Source organism: Desmodus rotundus, chromosome 5 (genome assembly GCF_022682495.2).
Source record: "Desmodus rotundus isolate HL8 chromosome 5, HLdesRot8A.1, whole genome shotgun sequence".
In the NCBI taxonomy this organism is placed as follows: domain Eukaryota; kingdom Metazoa; phylum Chordata; class Mammalia; order Chiroptera; family Phyllostomidae; genus Desmodus; species Desmodus rotundus.
In genome coordinates, this window is record NC_071391.1 from 134,600,183 (window position 1) to 134,612,920 (window position 12,738).

The following is a 12,738-nucleotide window of genomic DNA, read 5'->3' on the forward strand; positions in this document are numbered from 1 at the left end:
GGGAGAGGGAGGGGGGTTCGGTTGGGGTGGGGTGGAGGGATGCGGAGAAAAGGCAGACAACTGTAATTGAATAACAATAAAAAGTTTTAAAAACTTAGTGACAAACATTCTAAAAATTCTAAATGAGACAGACTTGAAACAATGTTCAATTGTGTTGCAATTAGAACAATGAAGATATGCTCACATGTATAATAAATTTATACCTGGAAAAATATAAATAAACAAATAAAATCTTAAAGAAATAAAAAAGAATGTACAAGGATCTGAAAAGAACTAAGAAACTTGTGACAGTGTTCTCAGAGCTGATCTAAACATCCACAATCCAGAAAAGAAAAAAAGTGGAAAACTCCAGTCATCCAAATGTTTTAATATTCAATATCAAGATGTTTTGGAAGTTGGTATCATGTGAACAAAACCATAGTTGTTTTTTTGGCCTGTGGCCCAAATTGGGTGGAGTGACCTGGACATTCCTGAGATTTTTTTTCTTTTGGATGATGAAAAGATTATGTTAAGCTCAGAGTTTGGTGATGAAAGGGACCTTGGAAATCATCTGGTCTATTGGGTGAGTGCCCATGAGGATTTGACTTGGCCAATCTTAGTCACATTGCTAATTCCAGGGACAGAAATGAAACCGACTTCTGCTCCTGGTCAAGTCTTCTTATAGTTATGTCATGCTGGATATTCCTTTCCGAGGGGAGAGGAGGGTGGGTGGCTAGAATATTCCACCTTTAACAGTGGTTAGACTTTCTTGTTTCCAAATACAGGCATTATTAGGCCTGTATAGGTAGGATTTATGGCATGGTTTGTTGCATCATTATCATCATCATCAAATATGTGGGCTGAACACACAGTGTATGCAAAACCCCTGACTCAGCTCAACAGAGGATGGGGAGAGGTTTACAACACCAGCCCACACTTTAGTTTGTAGTGATGCCATTGAAAATATTTATGCAAACCTAGTATTTTAGAGAACACAGTGCAGCCTAAAGAAAGTCAGGCCTTTCTTTAAATAGATTTTGAAGGCAGCCCTCCCTAAAACCAAGTTTTTCATGAGAGCATGTGTATAATGGAATTTTGAAAATATTTGAGAAATGCAAAGAACTGCATTTTCCTAGCATGGCTAAGGGAAGTGAGCATGTGTGATGGGAGGGGAAGGAGGGCATGCAGCGGCTACACCTGTGAACGGGTCACACCAATATGACTTCAATAGTATAAAGACAGTTTTTTGAAGCTATTGACAGAGTTATGATTAAAGTATATGTACTATGAGGAATGTAGGAAAGATAAATAAGAGTATATGAAAACACTTATGAAAATATTTTTATTGTGCTTCTTTTTCTTTTAAGAAAGTCCTGAAGGGTCATATTTTAGAAACACTGCATCCAAGGATGCCCTTATACTCCAAAAACAATCATGAATTTTCTTCTTTAATGAAAACAAAATTCATTAGGTACTTGGTACTATTTCAAAGTTCCAGCTTTTATTATATGCCATTCCTTTTTGAAAACACTGGAAACAGTGAAGACCTTGACCCTGCCAGGCTGAGAGTAGAGTTCTTGGTGCCTCATTGAGTCCCCAAGACTACTAGCCTTCCTGTTTTTCTTCTTTGAGAAGAATGCCCCCACCCCCTGGCTATCCCACCAGCAACGCTGCTGCTACCACGCACCAGCATAAAGCACAGATTGCTGCCCAGCTCCTTGGAGAGGGGCCAGTGCATTTGTCAGGAATTGAAAAGTTTTGGAGCCAGTTCGAGGACTTTCTGGTACACAAAGCGTTGGCTGGAAATGTGGTTAAGTATTAAATGGGATGTTAATTTTCATGAATATTTTCCTCATGGTTGTAGCTTGTGGTCATTGAGCAATTTAGCAATCACCATGTGGTCTGTTGGATACACAGCCTGGGTGAAGTTCAAGAAATTAGCAGCCAGTCAGTGGGGAGAAGGCCAGAGCTCAAATTTATGTGTGTTTTTTGCATTCTTTTTTATTTTTATTCTTTCTTCTCCATGCCTCAGGTGATGGCCGATTCTTCATTAAATCTTTAGGTGCAACTACATGCCTGAAATCTGTATGCACCTCCCATTTAGTGTTCTTTCACATTCCCAGCCATTTCATTTAGCCTATGTTTGTCAGGCTGGTACTCTAAAATCCATGACTCGTTGGCCAGTTCATTTTTTGCCTCTTCCTGTAGGATACATCACCTCATTAGCTCCGAGGACACTTACATCCAGGTGCAAGCCATTCCCAATATCATTGTTTTCTTCAAAGAGATGGGTGTTTGTTGGAGTTTTAGAGGTCACAGGCCATAAGAGAAGATATTTGATATGAAGTCTATGGAAAATCTTGGCCAGTTATTTGACATGAATACCACTTTACATTTATAGTGTGCCCTCCCTGCATCATAAGATCTTAATTCGCTCTCATAACACCTTGTGAGGTATCTAAGGTTGGAAATCTATCACAGTCCCCTTTTTCATGGATCCTATAGTCCATACACGTGAATGTGGGTGGCCCAAGATAACACAGCTAGGACTTGAAGACATGTCTCCTTCCTCTCTGTCATTTATTCCCCAACTCAGTGGCCTAACTACATCATGAGGAATTTGTTTTTAATAAGAAAACCTGCTGATGACTTATCTGTCTAAATTTTAATAAGTTATAGCAAGTCAGTTTCCATTCTCATTTATTTATATCGCAACATGCTTTTCTGAACAGAGGAAATGGCGCACATGTGCTAGGGGTTGTGTGTGACACACGAGCCTTAGAGCATCTCATGGTGCTACCAGGGGAATGGGGGTAGCACACAAATGGTGCCTGAGATATTACTGATGAGAGTTTGAGACTCCTCCACTGTGCTACCCACTGCTGGCTACTGTATTAAGAGGAGCTATTCAAACCGGGCACCTTTAATAATCTTCATTATTTAAATGCCACCCATGACAGAATCCAAGAAATCAGACTTTTCAGTATCCTCCATCTCTGGTTCAAGGAAGGAAATGTCTAATTTCTGATGTTGCCCCCTGAGCATTAAATAGTAAATCAATCTGAAAGAAATCTCTTAAAGTTCATTCATAAAAATTGTTATTTGTTTATCTGGCTTAGGGATTTTCCACATATATTTAGTAATATACAGTAAAGTACATGATATGTCTATATTTTATAAATATATTGTACATTATATATTTGTCTTCAAATATACACATTCATAGGTATAATATATACTAGCAACACATTTTTAAATTCAGTATCACCAGAAAATAAATTCTTCTACATATGTAAAATTTTGACTTTCATATCTAAACACTTTTTAAAAATATTGTAACTGTTTTGAAGGAATTTCCTATAAACTGTCTTACATATTTCCCTTTCAGGAAGACAAGAAAAATATGAAACTCATTTAGCCCTTTTTGGATGCTTGTGTCAATATTATCAACAGAACTTACTTGTTTTATTCTCTTATGAAGATACCCTTAGGTGTGGTGGCCTCGGAGATTATTTGAGACACTTTATTATATGTTTGTGTCTCTTTTCAGGATAACAACTCTGTGTTTTAGAAGTTTCACCCTGATATTCTCTGGCAGTCTTGTAATTTGCTTCTTCTTATCTGCCTTGGTGTACAACACATAATATCAAAGCATAAGTATTGCATCTAAAATAAGAGTTCATAGGCGCTGAGTGATTAAAGCACTTACAAACTACCAGGGCTTTTACTGTGTGCGATTATAACCCCAAATTGCTCATTCCGGGCTCCCCTTTTCTTTGCTTTCTCTTTGGTTTCCAGGTGGGATATATAAAGTGGAGGTTGCCTAATAGGTGAAGTGTTACCTCTCCCTTAAACAACAATGAGGTGCATATGAATGCTTTAAATTCTATGGGATTAGCCTTGTTTAGACTGGGATGACCAAAGGATAAGTATGGAGTGCTTCTGGCTGTGAGTCAGAGGAGAAGAGTGTTTTCATTCGTGTTTTCTCAAGGGTGAACCCAGGAGCACACTACAAAAGGACGCTGCCTCTTTAACAGAGACCCTGGCTTCTGTTCCTGGGAGCTGCGCGGGGTTGGTTCCTTCCTAAAGCAGCGTGAAAGCGTTGATTTTCATTTTATGTTGTGCTTGTGGGACATTAGCATGATGTTCTAACACTTGTAAATGAATACAACTCTTGCCTAATCTGTCATTTTAATGCCTTATAGATTTTATTTCACTTGATGTTGTACCAGATTCTCAATAATAATAATCAACTGCTTTGTTGTTCTCTTGCAGAAATTAAATTTCTGCAGTGGGTGTGCAACTAATAAAAGATGTTGCTTGAGGAAACAAAAAATAAATATGATGAATCATAAAAGTTGGGAAGGGGGAGAAGGGAAGTTGCTCCTCTATGAAAGACAATTACCGAACTGGTGGTGAATGTGTCCAATTCTCATACTGTCAACAGCTTAATAACCCTCCTGGAGTCTTTAGCTGCACTCCTCGTATCTTCGAGTGTTAACCTCACGGACCTGGTGTTTTCCCCGATTTCATTTAGAAGCATTAAAATAAAAGGTGAGGGAGTAAAATAACTCTTCTCTTTACTTCGCACCCTAGATAAGTTTGCTCAGGGTTGCCATTTTGCCACTCACGCATACCTTTTATCTTTTCCCCTGTCATCTAGAAGAGCAGCATTAAAGGCAGCTGTGTGGGACTCGGAGTATTGGCAAAAACTGTGAAGTGGAAAATAAACAGTGTGTCTATCACCGAGCTGCTAGAACACAGCACTCATAGCAGAGAAATGACAGTCAGTGGCAAGCACCTAATTGGTCACCAGCTTTGGAGGAAACAGTCCTCCAGACCTCTGCCATTTACCATGTTTTTTAGTGAAATGATGATGTGTGGCTCTAACCCCCGAAAGAAAGAGAATGAAGAGTTAAGGTGGCAAGGCTGGGCAGGCACTTTGGAGACTGAGTAATCGGAGACATCCTGTGCTAGAAAAATAGTTGGCTCCCTGATAAAGAATTCATTCACCCCTCCACACGCAGGTATTGTTTAGGTCCAACGCCAGCTAGGTGATGAATGTTGTATTTCACACAGCCTGAGAAACCTAGGCTCAAGTGGATTCACAGTGGTGAGTGAATTTTCACTAGTGTCTGCCCTTTCTCCCCCCCCCACCCCCCATTTTGTCCATTTAATTTATAATTTATTCTGGAAAGGTTGATGCATGGATGAGATACGGGAAAGCAAGAGGAAACGTGTTCATCTACCAGGAGGAGATGGGTGGTCTAAAACATAAACATTTAACTAAGGGAAAGTGAGGCAAATGTGAGGGGACAGACATTTATACTGCCACACCTAGAATTGCAGTGTAATATTAAATTATGTTAAAGTGCAAGACCTTACAATATAATTGAATTTAAATAAGCATGTGAGCCCCATCCCAAACTGGACACCTTATATGGGGAAACAAAGGAATAAGAAAGAATTCTTCATCCAAAGAAGCACTTTGTTTACATATTTAATGTATAGCCACAGAGGGTGTCTCCATTCAATACAGCTTGGTTGAATGATGCCTTGGTGCATGCTGAGTTTCAAACTCCAAAAAGCAAGACATCATCCTGGCTGGTTGCCTTAATCCACGTGAGAATGTAGTCTAAGAGTTGTCAAATACTTTAAAATCATGTAATAGCTTTATAAATGTATGCACTCTTTAAGTTGTGTTAAGCTTTGCATGGATGGATTTGGAGGGCCCACAAACCCTCCGGAATTGTACCCCTTATTTTGCATGGATGTGTGTGCGTTTTGAAGGTGCTGGAGAAGATCACTGGCTTACCTTAGATTCTCAAAGAGGTGAAAGACCGGGAGGAAGCTAAAACACACTTAAGCATGTAATTTGAAGAAAAAGAAAAGAATGAAAACTAATAAATGTAAGGAAACCTAGGACCTAGTTGTTTATGAAAGTCAAATCTAAGTAGGAAAGGATTGATTAAAAGCACTTTGTAAAGTCATTTGCTTTCATAACTTACTTTTAATCAGAGCAAGGATCATCTTAGAATTTAAAATGGGATCCCTTTACATCCCTATGACTACATTTACATACTTAAAATAAATATATAACCTAAATTTGTATTACTATCTTATGTGTGCTGTTATTTTTTTTTGTTTGTTTACATTATTTTGTTATTGCCTTTCCTGAGGCAATAACATATGGTTTGCAAGGATTTGCACTGAACAGTACTTGTGGTCACCATGAGAACCGGCCTCGCTGACTGTAGGAACACAGCTGACCCTGCGCCTCACTGCTGCATCGGCGCTCCAACTTGGTGTGGGTTTCTGCATCAGAGTGAGCCCAGCGTCATTATTGAGGCAGGCTTAGTTTTGCAGATTCGGGATTTTCTGATGGGCAAATTTGGCTGCAGGACTGTATGATGGCTTTGTTGGACTTTCCTTAGAAATAAAGGCGTGGCATTTAGGATTCTTCTGCTCAGTCCTTCAACCTTCCCTCTCTTGTTCACTCAGAGAGCCTGACGTCTCTTCCAGCCTCTCCACCTTCCTCCTCCAATTGCTTTCATAGGTGTTTCCTCTAATACATTTCTTGCACATTGAATCCCGTTTTCGTATCTGTTTCTTGGAGTGTTACTGGGGAGACACCCAAGTCAGGGGGACCTCCACAGCTTGTTCCTCTCTTCTTGCCTTGCTCACAAGAGACGAATTCAAGCAAGATACAAACATGTATCGTGGATATGAGAGAACAAGTTTACTTATGAAACACATAGGAGCACGAAGCTGCAAGCAGACACCGAGCTATTCTGAATGCCCCATGTATACAGAAAAAATAAAGTTGTTAGTAAATTTGTTAGTAAGTTTCTTCTACACACATGAGCCGAGGCTGCAAGTGGGCACTCAGCTAATCTGAGTGCGCTAACCATTGGGGTTCAGGAGTTACACACCTTAGTCAGCTTTTAGGTTTCCCCTCTTTCTTCCCTTTCTAAACCTTGGGAATAATGTACAGCTACAAAGTCTTTCTTTCTCAGCTGGTAAAGACTCTTTGTCTTAGTCAGTAAGACTGCTACAGGGGCTCTCTTTCCCAGCAGAGTCTGAAGGACTCCCCTCCTCCTGTGCTGTCCCCACTTGTGGGGTTCAGAAGGCCCGGCATTCTTATCAGACCAGGCTCAGAACTGCTGCATAGTGTGGGAAACATGTCTCCCACCTCCTCCCTGCCTTAGTTCACTACCTATCCTAACAGGAGGATCTGGACTAATGTAATAATAAAATTCACATTTTTCATCATCTACTATATGGTAAGTAATATGCTACTTTGTTTTCTAATTCAGTCCTCTCGAATCCATAAAACATTTGCTTTACAAGACGAAAAGCAGTTACTCAGAGAGGTAAAATTACCCAATATTACTCAGCTGGTAGATTTCAGTTACCTTTTGAAGAAGATTCTGTTCTACCCCAGAACCCATGGTCTCTATCACTGAACTATATAGCCCCTTTGAAGTAACTGCAATCTCCTCCAGTCATAATACCACCCCTGGTGTTGGATTTTTTTCTGGAATGTGACTGATTGACAAGTGATGGGATGAGTATATAGTCATGTGTTCTATTTGGCTTTGTATTAAGAGACTTTGACATGAAATTCCTGCCTTCACAAAGGGCGGAGTTTGGAATTGATTGGTGTGCAGAGGATCTGAGTTACTCATCTGAACCTACCACCCACGGGTGACTCGGTGTTGTTCACGCATCTACTCGGTGCCCATCGTTAAACGCAGCTCCCAGGAAGTCATGGGGTCAGAGCTGGGGCTTTTATTGTTGATATTGTTTTTGGAAAATGAAAAAATAAATGTTCTTTCAAGGTTCATTTTTGATTGTGTTTGCTAGACAAAACAGAATTTTCAAAGCACAAGTCCTTAGCTCAAGAGCTCCACTCAGTCAGCAGTTATTTTATGTGTCTTTTATCCAGCCTTTCTCATTTAAAAGAAGGAAAAAGAGAAATTTATCAACTCAAAGTGAGCTTTTGCTAAACTTGTATCTTTCCCTTGCTTGTCATGTTAATTACAAACAAACCCCATTTAAGAGAATTCTGAAATCAAACTCTAAAACTCCATCAGATACACATTGGTTTTTAAAGTGGACTAGTTTTTTATATAGTAGTGAATTTGGTATTATACCTACCTCTAAATAAATGCTAATTCTGTTCCTTAGTTTGCCTGTTTCTTCATATACCTTGTGAACTACTACAGTAAGATATTTAATCTCTTCTGAGTTTCCTTACCTTTAAGATGGAGTAACAATAGTATCTTCTATTGGAGGGTTATTATATAGAGTATACTATTTGCTAGGCCTTCAATTATGTTAACATTTCTTAAGTAAGTAGATCTTGTTCAGCTAATTTTTTTGGCAATGCAATTTTACAATTCTGCCACCAATAGTCATATTCTGCAACCCATACAAAGGGTAAGACTTTATCTTAAGGTTTTTTGGCTAGATGACACCTACCGGTTCAGACACCCTTAGGAAGCAATTTTCCCAGGGATGGCAGAATCTATAGAATCTCAACTTCAACATAGTAGATGCTCAATGAATATCACAAAAGTGTAAAGAAAATAAGGGAAAGGGGAAATGTGGCATATGATGGACTTGGTCCTTGAAGATAAGGGAGAAAGCTAAAGGGTTTATTAATAAAATGTTATTCTGTCAACTTATTTTCAATTAATAGAAGACTAATTATTCAAGAGTTACTTAGGCTTCCTTCAGTGTTAATATTGAACATGGAATTTCTGTATCAGAAAAAAATACTTGAGAGTTAAACCAGTGGATAAGTCAGTAAAATTATTTTGTTGCGGAAGTAGGGTGGTGATGATTATTTTGTTGCTGTGTAGAAAATTTCCTGCTTGTTCAAAGTGAGATCATACTCACCTTCCAGCCTAGTCTACTTATTTATAAACTCCAACAAACAAAACAGTCCCATAGGACACACAGAGGTTTTCAAAGAACTTAAAGTACTCAGATGGTGGCCAAAATTTTGGCAGGATAAATGTATCCTGAGATAGGTCAACCATGGTTCCAGATTGACTGGAAAAGTTATTAGTTTAAGAAGGAAGAGGACAAAGGATTCTGCCTACCTTAAGTAACAAATTAAACTCACTCAGGAGAGAGAAGGGTTCATGTGGTTCCTAACTGGATGGTTTCTTCTGATCCTGGAGAGATCTAGAAATCTAGTCAGGTTCAACATTAGATTTATAAGTAGTATGGAATCAGCTTAATTGGACCTTGTAAAGTTTAACTGAGCACTCTTATACAAGAAGAAATGTCGTCCTAACTCAAGGACTGCTTAAGAATGAGAAATATTTATGAAAGGAAATTCTGTGGACTCCCTGGCCCAGCTTCAGAGTAGATCTTGGAAAAGTCTATAACAGAAGCAAGTCTGCTTTTCTTAGTCACTACTACATTGTAATTCTGCCATGTAGTGTTCATGTGAGTGTACCATCCTACCAGATCAGCTCCTTATAAGTCAACTCCATTTATTCAATAAGTAAAACAGGCATTGAATCCTTGTTTGATTGCGAGCACCAGCAACACAAAGCAGAAGAAAAAAAGATGTGGTTGCCAGCCTCCAGAAGACCATCACCTAGTAGGGTACATGAAAAGAATTCAATGTGCATCTCCCAGTGAGATGTGCACATTGAAGGTGTGGGAAGATCATACTCGGCTATACTAGAACATTCAATGGTATTAGATAATACAGAACATCTATTATATTTTTAATGAGAAATTATATTTTGCTATTAATGAATATGTGTACTCGTATATAGGTATCATTATATATTATTATATGCTAAGCGTGCTCTTGGGGTGGAGAGATAAATGTTTGAAGACAACTGGTATAGGACATGGTACTTTACACCCACTGGATATCAGTAAACAATTGTTGAATGAAAAGATTTATATCTCAAGTTAGTAAATCTTTGTATTTTCCCAGGTGTGCTAATGTCCCACTTCATGTCCCTCATCCACCTGGGCTGCCTCTTTTGTGGGCTGCCTCCGTGACCAGAGTACCTCAATGGCTCCAAGCTCCTCACTCAACTATTTCAGTTCACTAGCACTGGATTGTATAGTTGCCTTGAATGTATTTCTGATGTGTCCATGAGGTGGTACCCAGCAAGCTTTATAGCAGCTTGTGCATTTCAAGCCCAATGTAGCCTGAGCACCTCAAGTCAGCTACCACATCAGTGGGCTCATGAGGCAACCTCTATGAGCCACCTGAAATGAGAGAAATGTAGCCATAATCAGGTTTATGATCTTTCCTCAAAAAACTTTTGTTCTACTTATTAATGCCCCTTTGATAAAGAAAGGGCTTATTTTGAGGAGTTATTGCAGGATTTCTCACCCTTCTAACTATTGACATTTGGGACCAGTAAATTCTTTGTAGAGGGAGCTGTCCTGTGCATTGTGGGATGTTCAGTATTATCTCTGTCCTTTACCCATTAGATGCTTGTAGTAGTCCCTTCCCTTCCCCCTTTTGTGACAACTATAAGTGTCTCTAGATATAGCCCACTGTTCCCTGGGGAGTAAAGTTGCCCCCAGTTGAGAGTAGCTGGGTTGTGGTAAAATAGTATGAAGCATTAAAAATGTACACTGTAGTTCAGGAAACAATGGATTAACTATGTAATTGAGTTCAAAAGTAATGTGAATATGTGAAATGAGAATAATCAAAAATGATTTATTTGAGAGGTTAGTGTCAATTCCAATCCACTGCTAATCAAAGTAATTCCACATTGTAACTAATAACTTAAATCTTACTTCTCTCAGATCTTGTTTGACTGTAGGGGACAAAGATTTTGAGCAATGAGATAGTAAATGGTAGGAAGGATAACATGGAGGGTATACAGACAAAATAATAAATTGGTGAGGGATGATTAATAGCATATTCTCTGCATAATCAAATGAATCAAGGTTATCAGGAAATTCTATCACTCATGACACCCATTAGGAGGTGTGCCCAGAAACAGCTCACCAAAGGAGGCATGGTACACAGGAGATGATTCTTGAAATCTCATTACTAAAAAGTGGCTCAAGGTCAGTTTCACATCACATTAGCTGAATGCCTGTTTTCTGAATGAACTAGCTAATTTTACTCTAAAGGCTTCCTCTAAATTCTAATTGGGGAGTCCTTAAATCATCAAACATGAATGTGTTAGAAGAGGGATTCAATTATGTGTGAGTTGAAAACAGGAATAGATCTGCTTGACCAGTATATATATGTCTCCTCTCCTGTGAGAACTAATGGAGAAATAGTCCACCGACCCCAGTGAGCTAACTGTCCATTTGCTGGGTTTACATCAGATGGGGAATGATTAGGAATCCAAGATATTGCAAACACAACTTGGTTCCAAACTGTCAATTAAATGGAGAAATTACACAAAAAAGTAGGATTTCAGAGATCCAGATCTTTTGGCAGATAGCTAGGTTCTAAAGCCCTTTGAAATCAGAATATAATCCAAAAACTCTCTGGGGTAATCCTTCCTATTAAATTTGCAATTCTTCGATGTTTGATACTGTCCAAGGAGCAAACAGACTAAGATTTCCTGCTACCTGGCCTAAGTTCTGACTGCAGCTCTTCTGTGGGCTGCAACTGGGAGGTGTGTGTCCTGTGGCAAGTGCCATCCATAATCCATGCTTCTAAAAATTAAACATGGCTACAGCTCATTGTTTTGTCACTATGTGTTTTACCTACAGATTGTTTAATGACAAAAATAAAGAAAAGTGGGCTTTGTATTTATGCGAAAGCATGTATAACGGAGTACATGTATGCAATAAGTGAAGGAAAGAGACCTTGGATAGTGCATGTGTAAAGCGGTATGAGTTTAGGTTTATACACATCATATTTTTTTATCTGATAGCAACTGCATGCACAGACTTTAAAACCATTTGAATATTAGCTTTTGCATAATTGGGAAGCTGCCACCACCAGTCTGTAGCACAAAGTCAAAAGGCATTTTAGGAGTTGCTTATAATGAATTGTGGGTCATTTGGAATAAATTTGTAGGGAGGCTATTAAATCTTTTTCTTTCTTTACGACAATACACCCCAAAGATTATTTCTCTAATGCATTGATCTGTCAAATCTGTATAAACAAGTATAAATGTTAAAAAAGTAGAATACTAATCAAGAGACACAAGACATACACTGCTTAATAAATCTTGCCTTCAATTTATTTGTCTAGTATTACAAAGGCAGAGGAGATATCAATTAATATAGGCAAAGAGGACCCATAATTTATAATTAACTGGCAAGTGGTTTGTAACAAACAGCAGTACCGAGTCTAATAGCTGGTAGAAAAATAACCAGTGTTGATTTGTCCCTCGGCAAATTAATAGAGTGCTTATCAATGACAGGGTTACATAAAACTGCTAAATAAATAATCATCAGCGAGTTCGAGTGAAGCAGATCTTTAACAAGCTTAATCTGAACCTCTTGACATCTGTAGACTATGAAGAGATTAAATGGTAAGAAAGGAAAGATACAGTGTGCAAATTGTAAGCCAGCTCAGTAACTGTACAAGATCATGTTCTTATGTAATGAGAAATAAAAAAAACATTTTTATTGCAAAATTACATTGAGAAATGATTTTCATTATAATTAGAGTGAAAATTATAAAAGATATATCAAAGAAACGCTGAATTGGAATCCACCAGATGAGGATTTCACTACATCTCTTAACAATGAAAACACATAATTTTAGTCACTTTTGATATATTTTTGCTCGTTTGC

The 12,738-nt window shown here is 38.5% G+C and overlaps 1 long non-coding RNA gene across 2 annotated transcripts in view; it reads left to right on the plus strand.

The window, feature by feature from the left end:
- The window catches only part of LOC139440928 (uncharacterized), a 535,155-nt gene that overhangs the window by 446,736 nt on the left and 75,681 nt on the right, over positions 1-12,738 (plus strand). The gene's annotated exons all lie outside the window — the stretch shown is intronic.